Source organism: Hyperolius riggenbachi, chromosome 2 (assembly GCF_040937935.1).
Source record: "Hyperolius riggenbachi isolate aHypRig1 chromosome 2, aHypRig1.pri, whole genome shotgun sequence".
Taxonomy (NCBI): domain Eukaryota; kingdom Metazoa; phylum Chordata; class Amphibia; order Anura; family Hyperoliidae; genus Hyperolius; species Hyperolius riggenbachi.
The window spans coordinates 323,311,106-323,324,982 of NC_090647.1; positions in this window are offsets into that span (position 1 = coordinate 323,311,106).

Sequence of the window (13,877 nt, forward strand, 5' to 3'; positions counted from 1 at the left end):
CTTCCGTGATAAAATAATAAGAACAGTAGAATAAATTAAAATGATAAATACAGTGCTTGGGCCCCAATGAGTAAGGGGAATGTTACTTATGCTGCAGGCTAGTAGTTCTGAGCATTGATTGACCAATGTTTGAAAAAAGTCTGAGTTATTCAGTGGCTGATTGTCCACAAAATCCTATGTTGAATCGTGTCCTAGTTGAAAAACAAAGGAATAGATCAATAAGAGGTACCTCATGCAAATGCTCTTGGTGACAGGTAATCCCCCGTATTGTGTTCCCACACGGCTGGATCCGGAAATTTAGCAGAGCAAAGAGATTCTTCGGGAGCCGCTCTATCTCACCTGCCCCGGCCGGTGGCTGGGTGAGAGAGACTGGACGGATGGTTGCATCGGGCTAATTAGCCCGGCTCCCTGGGTAGCGACGATGTTCAGAGCCTGAGTGCACACACGGGGATGGAACTTCCGTGTGCATACGGAGATGGAACTTCCGTGATCTTAGCACTGCTGCCTAACGCTGGGCTCCACCACGCCTCCTTCCTTTCTCGTGAGTGACGTCACTAATGCAGCCTCCGCTGACGTTTCGGGAGGAACGCCTCCCTTTCTCAAAGCACGGCTGCAGAGTGGGACTGGAGGCGTGCTAATATAGCTATACCCACATGATCCATTATTCAAATGCGTATAAGTCAAGATCTTTATTTAGTCCATGAGGTACCATAGAATTCAAATTGTATATCCATAGGGTCTCTCTTCTGGACATTTCCAATAACAAATCCCCCCCTCTCCAAGATCTATTCACTTTCTCAATGGCACAATATCTTGATCCCTTAAAGGAGCACCCATGTTCTTCCTTATAGTGCGCTGAGAGGGGATGTTTTTTATTTCCTTTTAGGATGTTGCCACAGTGCTCGCTTAGTCTCTCTTTTAATGCCCGCTTGGTTCTTCCTACATAATATTTCTGACAGGGGCAGATTAATACGTAGATCACTCCCTTTGTGTCACAATTTGTGACATCTCGTATTGTAAATAATTCTTTGGTTGTAATAGATACAATATCATAAATTCGTTCTATGGGTACATTAGACTCGCGGTAAGCCCTACAGAAACCGCACTTCTTAAAATAACCGCTACTTTTCTTTGGGGTTCTATTGGATTTAACAGTGGGGGCCACTATGTTACCCAGATTTCTGGATTTTCTAAAAATCATCCTAGGGTTTTCTGGTAGAATGGAAGTTAGCAAAGGGTCTTCTCTCAAAAGGTTCCAATATTTATCAACTATTTTCCTCACTTTTGGGGCCTGGGACGAGTACTGCATGATTAAATTAGGTGGTTGGTCAATCTGCTCGAACTGTTTATTCTTCTCTTGTAGCAGTACTTGTCTCTCTATTCCTTTGGCTTTTTCCTTAGCTTTCTGAATTGTTCCCTCTGAATATCCTTTTTTCTCAAACCTATCTTGCAGGATCTCTGCTTCTACATCAAAATCCGTAATTTTTGAGCAGTTCCTCCTCAATCTCAGAAACTGGCCACTTGGTATGTTCATAAGCCATCTAAAGTGATGACAACTATCCACATTGATGTAACTGTTTGTGTCTACTGGCTTCAAAAAGGTCTTTGCTAAATTTCCGGATCCAGCCGTGTGGGAACACAATACGGGTGATTACCTGTCACCAAGAGCATTTGCATGAGGTACCTCTTATTGATCTATTCCTTTGTTTTTCAACTAGGACACGATTCAACATAGGATTTTGTGGACAATCAGCCACTGAATAACTCAGACTTTTTTCAAACATTGGTCAATCAATGCTCAGAACTACTAGCCTGCAGCATAAGTAACATTCCCCTTACTCATTGGGGCCCAAGCACTGTATTTATCATTTTAATTTATTCTACTGTTCTTATTATTTTATCACGGAAGAAGATATTTTAAATACTTATTGAAATTAATAAAGGCTATTATATTAGCATTTTTAGCGCAGTCTGTTGGCTTAATATAATATCATTCATTTATATACGAGGAGGTGGGATTCCTTTAACAGTACTGGCAGCTTGTTAGGTGCTGGCGCAACACTATCCATTTTACCTGTTTTATACTAGATCAGCCCTACCTTTCATTCTGCTTTAATGGCTCTAACTCCAGCCTTGATTATGGATAGTCTACCCCTAAAAATCATTACACACAACGTGCAGGGTTTTAATTCTCCGCAGAAAAGAGGGAAGGCGTTCCACTACTACAAGGCCTGTCATGCAGACATAGTGTGTCTCCAAGAGACTAGGTTTTCAGCATCCAGCCACCCAGCCTTCCTTAATCGACACTTCCCTCTAGCATACCACTCTTGCGCACCTGACAAGGTACGTGGAGTTACAATTGCTTTCAGGCGCAACCTCCCTTTCAAATGTGATTTTTCTATTCTCAACCCAACAGGGAGATATGTCTTGCTGAAAGGCACCCTTTTTGACAGTAAAGTAACTATAGTATCATACTACGCACCGAATCGGTTCCAGGACCGTTTCTTATCTCACCTTATGCAGGTAATTGATCATCATGTAGAGGGGTCTCTTATATTATGCGGGGACACTAATGTCACCCTTAATGTTGATATAGATAAAGCCCCAGGCCCTAATTCTGCAGCAGCTTCCCAATCTTTTTCCACCACTACCTCACAGTCGGGCAATTGCTCTCTAGTAGGGGCCTACTCGATGTCTGGAGAGAACTCAATCCGACTACAAAGGATTTTACTTTTTATTCCAACCCTCATGGAAGCTTCTGCAGAATAGATCATTTTTTTCTAAACTCCTCAATGATTGCTAATGTCATGTCAGCAAAAATCCTCACAGTCCCATGGTCAGACCATGACCCTGTGCAGATACAAATGTCTTCACTGGTACCAAGAGGCCGCATGTTTAAGTGGCGTATGAACGACTCCTTGCTATCACACCCTGATTGCCTCAATAAGATTCAATCCTGCATCTCTGATTACCTGGATAATAATGAGGGCTCAGTCAGTTCAGCAATCACCCTTTGGGAGGCCATGAAGGTTACGGTTAGGGGAGGAATTATTAGTGTAGCGTCCCATCTGAAAAGGGCAAAAACCCAAACCATATCAGATTTAACTGCCCAGCTGGAGGAAGTTGAGCGTAATTGGAAGACCCTCCAGACACCAGCCCTTAAAATAGAAAGAGATAGACTCCGCATACAACTAGATTCCCTGCTCAGCGAGGTCATAGAAAAACAGCTTAGGTGGCAGAAAAATAAATACTATCGTTGGGCCAACAAACCCCACACGCTCTTAGCTAACAAACTTAAAAATAGGGGATATAAACCACCCACCTGTAGAGTTCGCAGCCCAAACCACCCACCTACAGCAGACCCACATAAGATAGTCTCCCTCTTCCAGGAATTTCTCCAGAATCTATACTCCTCAAGGGTAAATCCTGACCCCTCAGGCCTGGAATCTTTTTTCTCCTCTATCCATCTCCCTCGACTTTCTCAAGAGGCAATTGAGAATTTATCCAAAGAAATTCTCACAGATGAAGTCCTCACTGCAATTAAATCTTTAAAACCCTCTAAAGCTCCAGGCCCGGACGGGTTCTCCCCCTTATTCTACAAAAAATTTGCTACCTCAGTGGCCCCCCTACTTAAAAAGGTTTTTAATGAATACAGAGGAGGCTCAACTCCCAACTTTTCCTCACTACAGGCAGATATTGTAATGTTGCCTAAATCGGACTCAGACCCCATAGATATTAACAATTTTCGGCCCATATCCCTTCTAAATGTTGACATGAAACTACTCAGCAAGATACTGGCCACCAGACTTAACCCTTTGCTTTCTAGTATGATAAATAAAGACCAAGTTGGCTTTGTCCCGGGCCGACAAGCTACAGATGCGGTCTTCCGAGCAATCCAAATCTTTGAATGTCTTAGAGCCAGGAAGATACCGGGGGTCTGCCTCAGTCTTGATATATATAAGGCATTTGATTATCTTTCATGGGAATATTTATATTATGCCCTTCGCCACCGGGGCTTTGACTCTACCTTCTTGAATTGGATCCAATCGTTATACTCATCTCCCTCAGCTAGGGTTAAGTATGCTGGCTACTCCTCTGATACGTTTCGAATCACAAGAGGGACCCGACAGGGTTGCCCCCTGTCTCCTATTTTGTTTATACTGGCTATGGAGCCATTGGCCCAGGTAATCAGGGATGACGGGGAGGTTAAGGGCCTAGAAATAGCAGGCACCCATCACTCAATCAACCTTTTTGCTGACGACATGCTGCTCTTCATGACGGAGCCCCAGGCCTCTATCCCACATCTATTGACCATTTTAAAAAGGTTTTCACAGGTTTCGGGTCTGACCATCAATCCGCATAAATCCGTTCTTATGAACATTACAATGGACGATAGCGAATGGTCCTCACTAATCAAGGATACTCCTTTCAGAATCGCCACAACACATATAGAGTATTTGGGGATCCACCTCACTCCCAGGTATGATTCCCTTTTTCATGCTAATTACTATAATTTATCCAAACAGATCTCTCACCTCATTTCCCGATGGTCTACCCTCCAACTGTCCTGGTTTGGGAGGGTGCACTCCACCAAAATGACCCTGTTACCAAAGATCTTATATCTATTCCGCCTCCTCCCAGTCAGGGTCCCACCACACTTTTTACGGTTGCTGCAATCTAAGCTTGTAAATTTTATTTGGGGAACCTCTAAGCCTAGGGTAGCTAAAACCACTATGTTCGCACATAAAACCCAAGGGGGCTTGGGCTTCCCCAACATTATGAAATATTATCAGGCTGCCCAGATTGCGCCTATGGTAAGCCTATATAGGGGCTCTGAGATGCCACTTTGGTCCCTCTTTGAAATCGTGGCGGCTGCACCCCAATCAGTCCAATGCTCCATCTGGTTGCCACCTAGGCTGAGGCCCCCTTTATTGGGGAAAATTTATAAGCATTGCCTAAATGTATGGGACTCCTTTAAATACTCTCAGGGGCTTCTCTCTCCCACTCTACCTTTGTTACCTATCCTGGAAAACCCTCTTTTTAACCCGGCATATGATAATCCTACTGCGTTCCGTTGGTGGTCCTCTAAAAAAATATACTTGGTGCAAGACCTGGTCAGGAACTCAAAAATGATTTCTTGGTCTGATCTCCAAGAAAAATACCAGATTCCTACCTCAGAACTCTTTAGATACCACCAACTGAAACATTGGATTAGCTCCCTTCTTGCACCTCACCAGGATCATAGCTCCACATTGTCATGCTTTGAAAGGGCATGCGCCCAGAACCCGGGGGGACATGGTCTCATTAGCTCATTATATTCTGTTTTAAATAGCCCACCGGCTTCCTTTTCTCATGCCTACGTGAAAAGTTGGGAGCGTGACCTAAAGGGATCCAAGGATAAAGAAGATTGGAGGTCAGTTTGGGATACTATTAATAATATTTCTATTAATACGAACCTGGTAGAATCCTCTTTTAAGATCCTAATGAGATGGTACTGGGTGCCAGCTAGACTGGTGCATCTGGGCGGGTCTGGCTCCTGTTTTCGAGGCTGCGCAACTAAAGGGGATCTACTTCACACTTTTTGGAAGTGTCCTATGCTAACCCGCTTCTGGACTAAAGTTTATAAACTGCTGCAAGCAGTTTTTCACACCCCCCTTCAGAAGGACCCCTGGTCAGCTTTATTGCACTTCAAAATAGATTCTTTCTCAAAACACCAGAGGGCACTATGCCACTTTATCTTTGTTGCGGCCAAGCAAACAATAGCCAGAGCCTGGAAACAGCAAATGGTATCATTTGAGGAAGTTAAGAAGAGGATTAACAACTTCATGACACAAGAAAGGCTGGCAGGAATACTCATGGATAGGCTGGCAAGGGTCGACAAGATCTGGCAGCCCTGGAAGGATTACCTTACCATAACAGGCAGGGGATAATACCCTAGTCAGGAGTGCCCTGCAGAATCCTGGAGCGTGTGGCTGTGGTCCTGGTGCATGAGTCCTTCTTTTCTCTTCTCTTCTTTTCCTTTCTTTCCTTTTCCTCTTTCCTTCCTTTTCTGCTTCTCTCTGGGATGGGGGGGTGGGGGGTGGGTTATGGGTGGGAGGCCCTTCAGGGAAGGGAAAAGGGTCAGTTGAGGGACCAAGTCCACCACTGCCAGGGGAGATCGGCTGTCCTGGGTCGGCGTCCCCTGCTAGATGTATATTGGGGCGGCTCTTTACCCTCCCACCTTTAATTGTTACTCTGCGGTATGTCATCTTTTGCCTTTGTGATGTATGCTAAGCTAACATGGTTATTGTCATGCTGTCCAGTTCAGGGTGAATATTGATCCCTCACTGGAGTTGTATCTTATTTTTTAAAAATTCTCAATAAAATATTTGAAAGAGAAAATAAACTGTGAAGATAAACAATTCCATCCATCCTACGCCTGAAAAATGTATTCAATTTTTTAGAACCTCCCAGTTTTATTTTCTGTTTTAAAAAGCTAAAAAAGTAGGTTTAATGCTATTGTCTCATATGATAAGGATTCAGCTTTTCCCATTGTTTCGCAGTTAGCAATCATGTGACCCCCAACAAGACAAATTCAGCAATCATAAGGCCCCCAACAAGACAAATTCAGCAATCATGAGGCCTCCAACAAATCATGAGGCCCCCAACAAGACAAATTCAGCAATCATGAGGCCTCCAACAAATCATGAGGCCCCCAATAAGACAAATTCAGTAATCTTGAGGCCTCCAACAAATCATAAGGCTCCCAACAAGACAAATTCAGCAGTTATGAGGCACATACATAGACAGCATTTCACATCAATAGGCAGAATGCCCCCTTAATATGGTAGCCCCCCCAAGTTAGGTAGTGAGTGACAGGGACCCCCAGGTTAGCTAGTGAGTGACAGGCGCCTCCAGTTAGGTAGTGAGTGACAGGGACCCCGATAGTGAGTGCCAGGGAGCCCCTTTAGGCAGTGAGTGAGTGCCAGGGAGTCCCTTTAGGCAGTGAGTGAGTGACAGGGAGGCCCTTTAGGCAGTGAGTGAGTGACAGGGAGGCCCTTTAGGCAGTGAGTGAGTGACAGGGAGGCCCTTTAGGTAGTGAGTGAGTGACAGGGAGGCCCTTTAGGTAGTGAGTGAGTGACAGGGAGGCCCTTTAGGCAGTGAGTGAGTGACAGGGAGACCCTTTAGGCAGTGAGTGAGTGACAGCGAGGCCCTTTAGGCAGTGAGTGAGTGACAGGGAGTCCCTTTCGGTAGTGAATGAGTGCCAGGGAGCCCCTTTAGGTTGTGAGTGACAGGGAGGCCCTTTAGGCAGTGAGTGAGTGACAGGGAGTCCCTTTAGGTAGTGAGTGAGTGGGAGCCCCTTTAGGTAGTGAGTGACAGGGAGCCCCATTAGGTAGTGAGTGACAGGGAGCCCCATTAGGCAGTGAGTGACAGGGAGCCCCATTAGGTAGTGAGTGAGTGCCAGGGAGCCCCTTTAGGTAGTGAGTGAGTGACAGGGAGTCCCTTTAGGTAGTGAGTCACAGGGAGCCCCTTTAAGCAGTGAGTGCCAGGGAGCCTTTTTAGGTAGTGAGTGAGTGCTAGGGAGCCCCTTTAGGGAGTGAGTGCCAGGGAGCCCCTTTAGGGAGTGAGTGAGTGAGTGACAGGGAGTCCATTTAGGTAGTGAGTCACAGAGAGCCCCTTTAGGCAGTGAGTGACAGGGAGTCCCTTTAGGTAGTGAGTGAGTGACAGGGAGGCCCATTAGGTAGTGAGTGAGTGCCAGGGAGTCCCATTAGGTAGTGAGTGACAGGGAGGCCCTTTAGGCAGTGAGTGAGTGACAGGGAGGTCCTTTAGGCAGTGAGTGAGTGACAGGGAGTCCCTTTAGGTAGTGAGTGAGTGGGAGCCCCTTTAGGTAGTGAGTGAGTCACAGGGAGCCCCATTAGGCAGTGGGTGAGTGCCAGGGAGCCCCATTAGGTAGTGAGTGACAGGGAGGCCCTTTAGGCAGTGAGTGACAGGGAGTCCCTTTAGGTAGTGAGTGAGTGACAGGGAGCCCCTTTAGGCAGTGGGTGAGTGCCAGGGAGCCCCTTTAGGTAGTGAGTGAGTGCCAGGGAGCCCCTTTAGGTAGTGAGTGAGTGCCAGGGAGCCCCTTTAGGTAGTGAGTGAGTGACAGGGAGGCCCCCCCTCTAGCCGCCGCCGCTCCCCCCTTACCTTGCACTGCAGACAGTGCGCCACTCAGACCTCAGGATCAGCGGCGACCCGACCAGTAGTACGAGTGGGCGCCGGACGCACCCGCTCTATATGCGGAAGTGATGTCACTTCCGCATATCAGTGCGGGCGCTGGGTCCTAGCGCCCGCACGATTGGTCACCGGCTCGCCGCCTGATCGTGGTCTGAGTGACGCGGCGGCTGGAGGGAGCCGCTGACAGAGGGGGTGGCAGCTGGGGAAGAGATCCGTGGCACCCCAGGACAGATTGGGGGCACGTGCCCCCCCCCAAAATAGGGCCAGCGATGCCCCTGGTGTGCAGAGCCCCCCCCCAAGCTAAATACACGTTGAATTAAAAACAGATGCAAACTATGCACCAAACCCTAGACTAGATTAACCACTTCAGCCTATAGTGTCGAAAATCGTATGCATCCGAGTAACATTCACCTCCCATTCATTCACTAATAACTATCGTTAATTATCACAATTAATTGATCTATATCTTGTCTTTTTCCGCTACTAATTAGGTTTTCTTTGGGTAGTACATTTTGCTAAGAATTATTTTTTTCTAAATCCATTTTAACAGGAAGATTAAGAAAGAAATGGAAAAAATTCATTATTTCTCATTTTTTGGCCATTATAGTTTAAAATTAATACATGCTACCGTAATTAAAGCTCATGTATTTTATTTGCTCATTTGTCCCGGTTATTACACCGTTTAAATTATGTCGCTATCACAATTTATGGCGCCGATATTTTATTTAGAAATAAAGGTGCATTTGCATCCATCACTATTTACAAGCTTATAATTAAAAAAAAAAAATAAGATACTCTCTTGACATGTATATTTAAAAAGTTCAGACCCTTAGGTAACTATGTATATTTTTTTATTGTCATTTTTTTATTTATAAAAAAAATTTATTTGGGTAATTTTTGGTGTGGGAGGGAAACAGATATTTTTAAATGTAAAATAAGGTAACGTAATGTAATGTAAAAAATGTATGTGGGTGTAGTTTACCATTTGCCCACAAGATGGCCACATTCAAAAAAGTCCTGGAAGCGTACGATCACGCTTCCAGGAACTTCAAGGAGGCTGGGAAACTTTTTCTTTGCAGAAATACCGCAGTCTCTGATTAGAGACTGTCGTTTTTTCTGCGGAGGACTTAGATCGGTGAATGGGAATTATATTCCCATTCACTGATTTGGGGGGGGGGGGGTGACGGCAGGCAGCGGGAGCACGCACAATCGCACACCTCAGGCAGCAGCACAGTCTATCTGGACAGATATATCCATCCAGATAGACTGAAGTGGTTAAAACACAATGCGAACTGAAATAGCAAATGCATGCAGCTAGCCATAAGTAAACCTACTTTTCTATACAGCAAGGAGGAAGGGGTGGCAGCGCTTCCCTAGACCGGTGATGGGCATACTTGGCTCACCAGCTGTTAAGGAACTACTAGTCCCACAGTGCATTTGCCTTCATAAATCATGATTGTTGCTGTCAGATTTCCGCAATGCATTGTGGGACTTGTAGTTCCTTAACAGCTGGAGAGCCAAGTTTGCCTATCACAGCCCTAGACATACTACATCTGACTGACTAACTGCATAGATGTGCAGTGCCTAATTATAGGTAGATTACACAACTTGCATACAAATCAGATGCAACAAAATGGATGATGTTATTCTAACACTTATTTACCTCCATCTACACATAACACTAACCTTCCACCATAGCCATCGCTGCTATGCTCTGTCCCCCTGCCGCTAACTCCAGCGCCAGCCACTGCTGCGACTTGGTGTTCAGCACATAGTAGCCATACTCCTTGACAAATCACTTCTGCTACCGCCGCTAAGGCCTTGTTCACATTATAAATCGCCACCGCTAGTGGTTTTGTTATCACTTTTTAAAGCTCTTTTCCCTGCACTTTCAGAGCAATTTGTGCTTTGTTAAGCGCTTTTCTAAGCACTTTTGTTTGGCAATTTGAGATTTTCTTCCTGAAGACAATCGGGAAGTAAACTTTCACCTGGAACTCAATGTGTCTAATAAACATTGTGAGCAAAAGCGCTCATAAAATCTTTTTCAACGCGATTTTTAGAGCACTTAGTGATTTTCCTATACCTTGCATTAACCACTTGCCGACCGCGCACTCATAACGCGCGTCGGCAAAGTGGCAGCTGCAGGACCAGCGACGCAGTATTGCGTCGCCGGCTGCAGGCTAATTAATCAGGCTGCTTCCTGTCAATTCACGGCGGGGGGCTCCGTGAATAGCCTGCGGGCCGCCGATCGCGGCTCGCAGGGTAAATGTAAACACAAGCGGAAATAATCCGCTTTGTTTACATTGTACGCCGCTGCTGCGCAGCAGCGCCGTAAGGCAGATCGGCGATTCCCGGCCAATCAGCGGCCAGGGATCGCCGCCATGTGACATGGGACAGCCTGTCACTGGCTGCACAGGACGGATAGCGTCCTGTGCAGCCCCGATCAACGGAGGGGGTAGCAGGTAGGAGAGGGAGGGGGGAATCCTGCGGTGGAGGGGGCTTTGAGGTGCCCCCCCCCCGCAACACCCACAGCATGCAGAAGCGATCAGACCCCCCCCAGAACATCATCCCCCTAGGGGGGAAAAAAGGGGGGCGATCTGATCGCTCTGCATGCCAGCTGATCTGTGCTGGGGGCTGTAGAGTCCACCCAGCACAGATCTGAAAATACAGTGCTGGTCCTTAAGGGGGGGTAAAGGCTAGGTCCTCAAGTGGTTAAAGGCTCGGAAATGGTGCACGACCCGCGTTTGCGCTTGGAAATAAAGCTCATCGCTCATGTGAGAACACTCACAGAGCAACATTGCACAAGTGCTTTTAAAAATATCCATCGCTTAAAAAGAAACAAAAACGCTCATCGTATGAACAAGCCCTAACTGTTGAAGCCAGAGACTGGCAATACTATATTGGAACTCCACCACCCAAATTACCTTGTTGGCACTGCCATATCCGCAATTTCCACAGTGGCCTATGGCGGTGCCCAAACGATCAGGCACACACTGCGCCCAAATGAACTGATTCATTCACTGAGGTCCCGCCTTCAGCCACCGCATTAACTCTTCATTGGTAGTATGCTGCTTATATATATATATATATATATATATATATATATATATGTACACCCCCATCATATATACCCCTCATTACATATACTTCATATTATATATCCCCCCCCCCCATATAAACCCTATCACAACGAGAGATCACCATAGCCAGTCAGAGGGGAATCTTTGGCACATGACCAATCAAGCAGGGGGTGCTGGCACTAGACCAGCCAATAACAGCTGCTGCTCCTTTTGCTGACTTGTGCCAGTGGTCTCGCGAGCAGGACCATGGTACCATCATTGGGCCAATCACTTCACTCGATCAGTACCTGTGACCTATCAGATGTCACTGCTACTGGTCAAGTGCAGTGTTTGGCTTACTGATGGTGCCGTGATCCCGCCCGCAAGTCCTTCGGCACCAGTTGGCAAAAGGAGCAGCGAGTGGATGCGATTGGCCAGTCTGGCGCCAGAACCCTGCCTGATTACTTGTGTTCCAAAGCTTCCCTACTGACTGGTTAGGGCAATCTCTCGCTGGTGATAGGGTTTTACAATAGCATGCCTCGATAAGAGGCATAGATCGACACTTCACCTGCTTATGTCATATGAAAGGGAGGTAGGTGTCAATGGTCAAATGAGGGTGGGGATTCATGGATGAGGTTCGTGTGTATGCCAAGAAGGCGGGCGGGAGAGTGGAGAGGAGGCAGGTGCCAGGTAGACCAAACGATTTGTCCAAACAACATCCCCTATATTTTCCCTCCTGAATCATGTGATTCACGAGGATTCATGGTAGGTCCACCCCTCATCTCGATCATCCACAACTTCTTCCTACATCTCTCCTTACACCTCACTGTTACCTGTCACATTTGTCCTGCTTGCATGAAGACTTCCTTCCAGGGTCTCCAAGGCATCCTCAGCTTGTTGGCCGTTGATCAGTAAACTTTTCTCCTTATGGTGATGTTTTCTCACCTTATCAATAAAATATAGTTCAATCCAACCCCCTCCCCCCCCCCCCCCCCTCAAAGTTTAATGCTATTCTGTTACTTATTTTTATAGTACTCTTTCATTTGCTAGGTGCTGAAAATTTCTATTTTTGGAGAAGCAAGCACCCCACTATGTCAAGACACTTCCCCACAAGTGCTAATACTTGTTGCATATTAGCGACCTGAGTGTGAGCATTCAATTTATTATTTACATTCACCGGAATACTACATTAGAGTGAGGACCCGGTATTCCATGTATGCTGGGAATTTGGGGGAAATGTCATATGGGAAATATCAAAAATCCTTCTTAAAATCCTACTATAAAATTTGCAATGTCTACCTAGTAAAGACTGCAAGAGTTTAAATATCATTGGTCAATTAAGGTGACGATAGGGTGTAAGAGCTTCCATAAGAGGAAGGCTAGCTAGCTTTGGAAACCTACTGGGGCTCAGCAGTCACATCTAGGGAAATTAACTGGTCACTGTGATAATGCTGCCTAGTAGTTGGCTGTACCACAACACAGACGTTTTGTAGTTGATAACCTTCAGATCCAGTCATTTTATGACTAACCCAAATGGGAGCATACACAGTTTCTATGTGAGATTATAAAAAAAAAATGATCTTCAATGATGCACTTAAAGACTAGTGTCGACACAGGCTGATACAACATATATTGTGTGCTGCCAAGATACACGTCGCAGCTAAATGGAAGTCAACTCGCTATCCCAATCCGCTGTCATTGCTAAGGTAGACTGCATTATGCTCTCAGAAAAAAAATCCTTGCTAAAATAGAAGACAAAAGGACCCTCAATTCTAAAAAAAATAAAAATAAAATTGGGATCCCTGGATCACCTATAGAGGTCATCAGGCATTGGATCTGGAGTGTTTCCCGTATCCTTACATTATTTCCTGCCCCCTGGCTCAGCTACAGATCTAACTACTTAGTAGTATATCACATCAAGCTGACTCGCCCTAACTGATGTGACTCTCTACCATACGATGGTTTTCATCTGCATTCCTCCTAATGTGCAAACATTATTTCCTGTTTAAGTGTTATTTGTATTCTGTTGAATATTGTTCCCTTTTCACTTTTGCTATGACAATGTTTCAATACAAATTGTGATCTCTTTATTGATGCTTTCAAATAGATTGTTTCAAGTCTAAAGACTAGTGCAACTCCAGCAGGTCTGCCTAAGTGATGGGTCACATCTTTACATCATTACCAGAAACTGTATTTAACTTAAAATTGGGCCAGTCAGATGCACTTCCTGCTTAATAATGCATAAAATTTGCATGCAAACCAGAATTATTTGCATCTAATAAACCATTGCCTTAACCTTCTTTGATCACATTGTCCTTAACACTCCAATAGCAGGTAATCTGAGACTTCAGGCTTAGAACAACAGGCTCCAGAGTCCAGACAGACACAGAAGTTCAAGCACTACACATCTTGCTAGGTTTATATAACTACATATTGTTCATATTCACATGTGAAATCTAGAATTCTAATGGGCACTAAAAGAGGACGTCTGGATTCTGAAGGTAGTTATTTGGAGAAGCACAAGATGTGTATAAGAATGGAAAATGTCCCTCTCCAAAATTTGAAATGGTACTTTTGTTTTTATTTGGGTCATATACTAAAGTAACTGTCCAGCTTCTCCCCTGG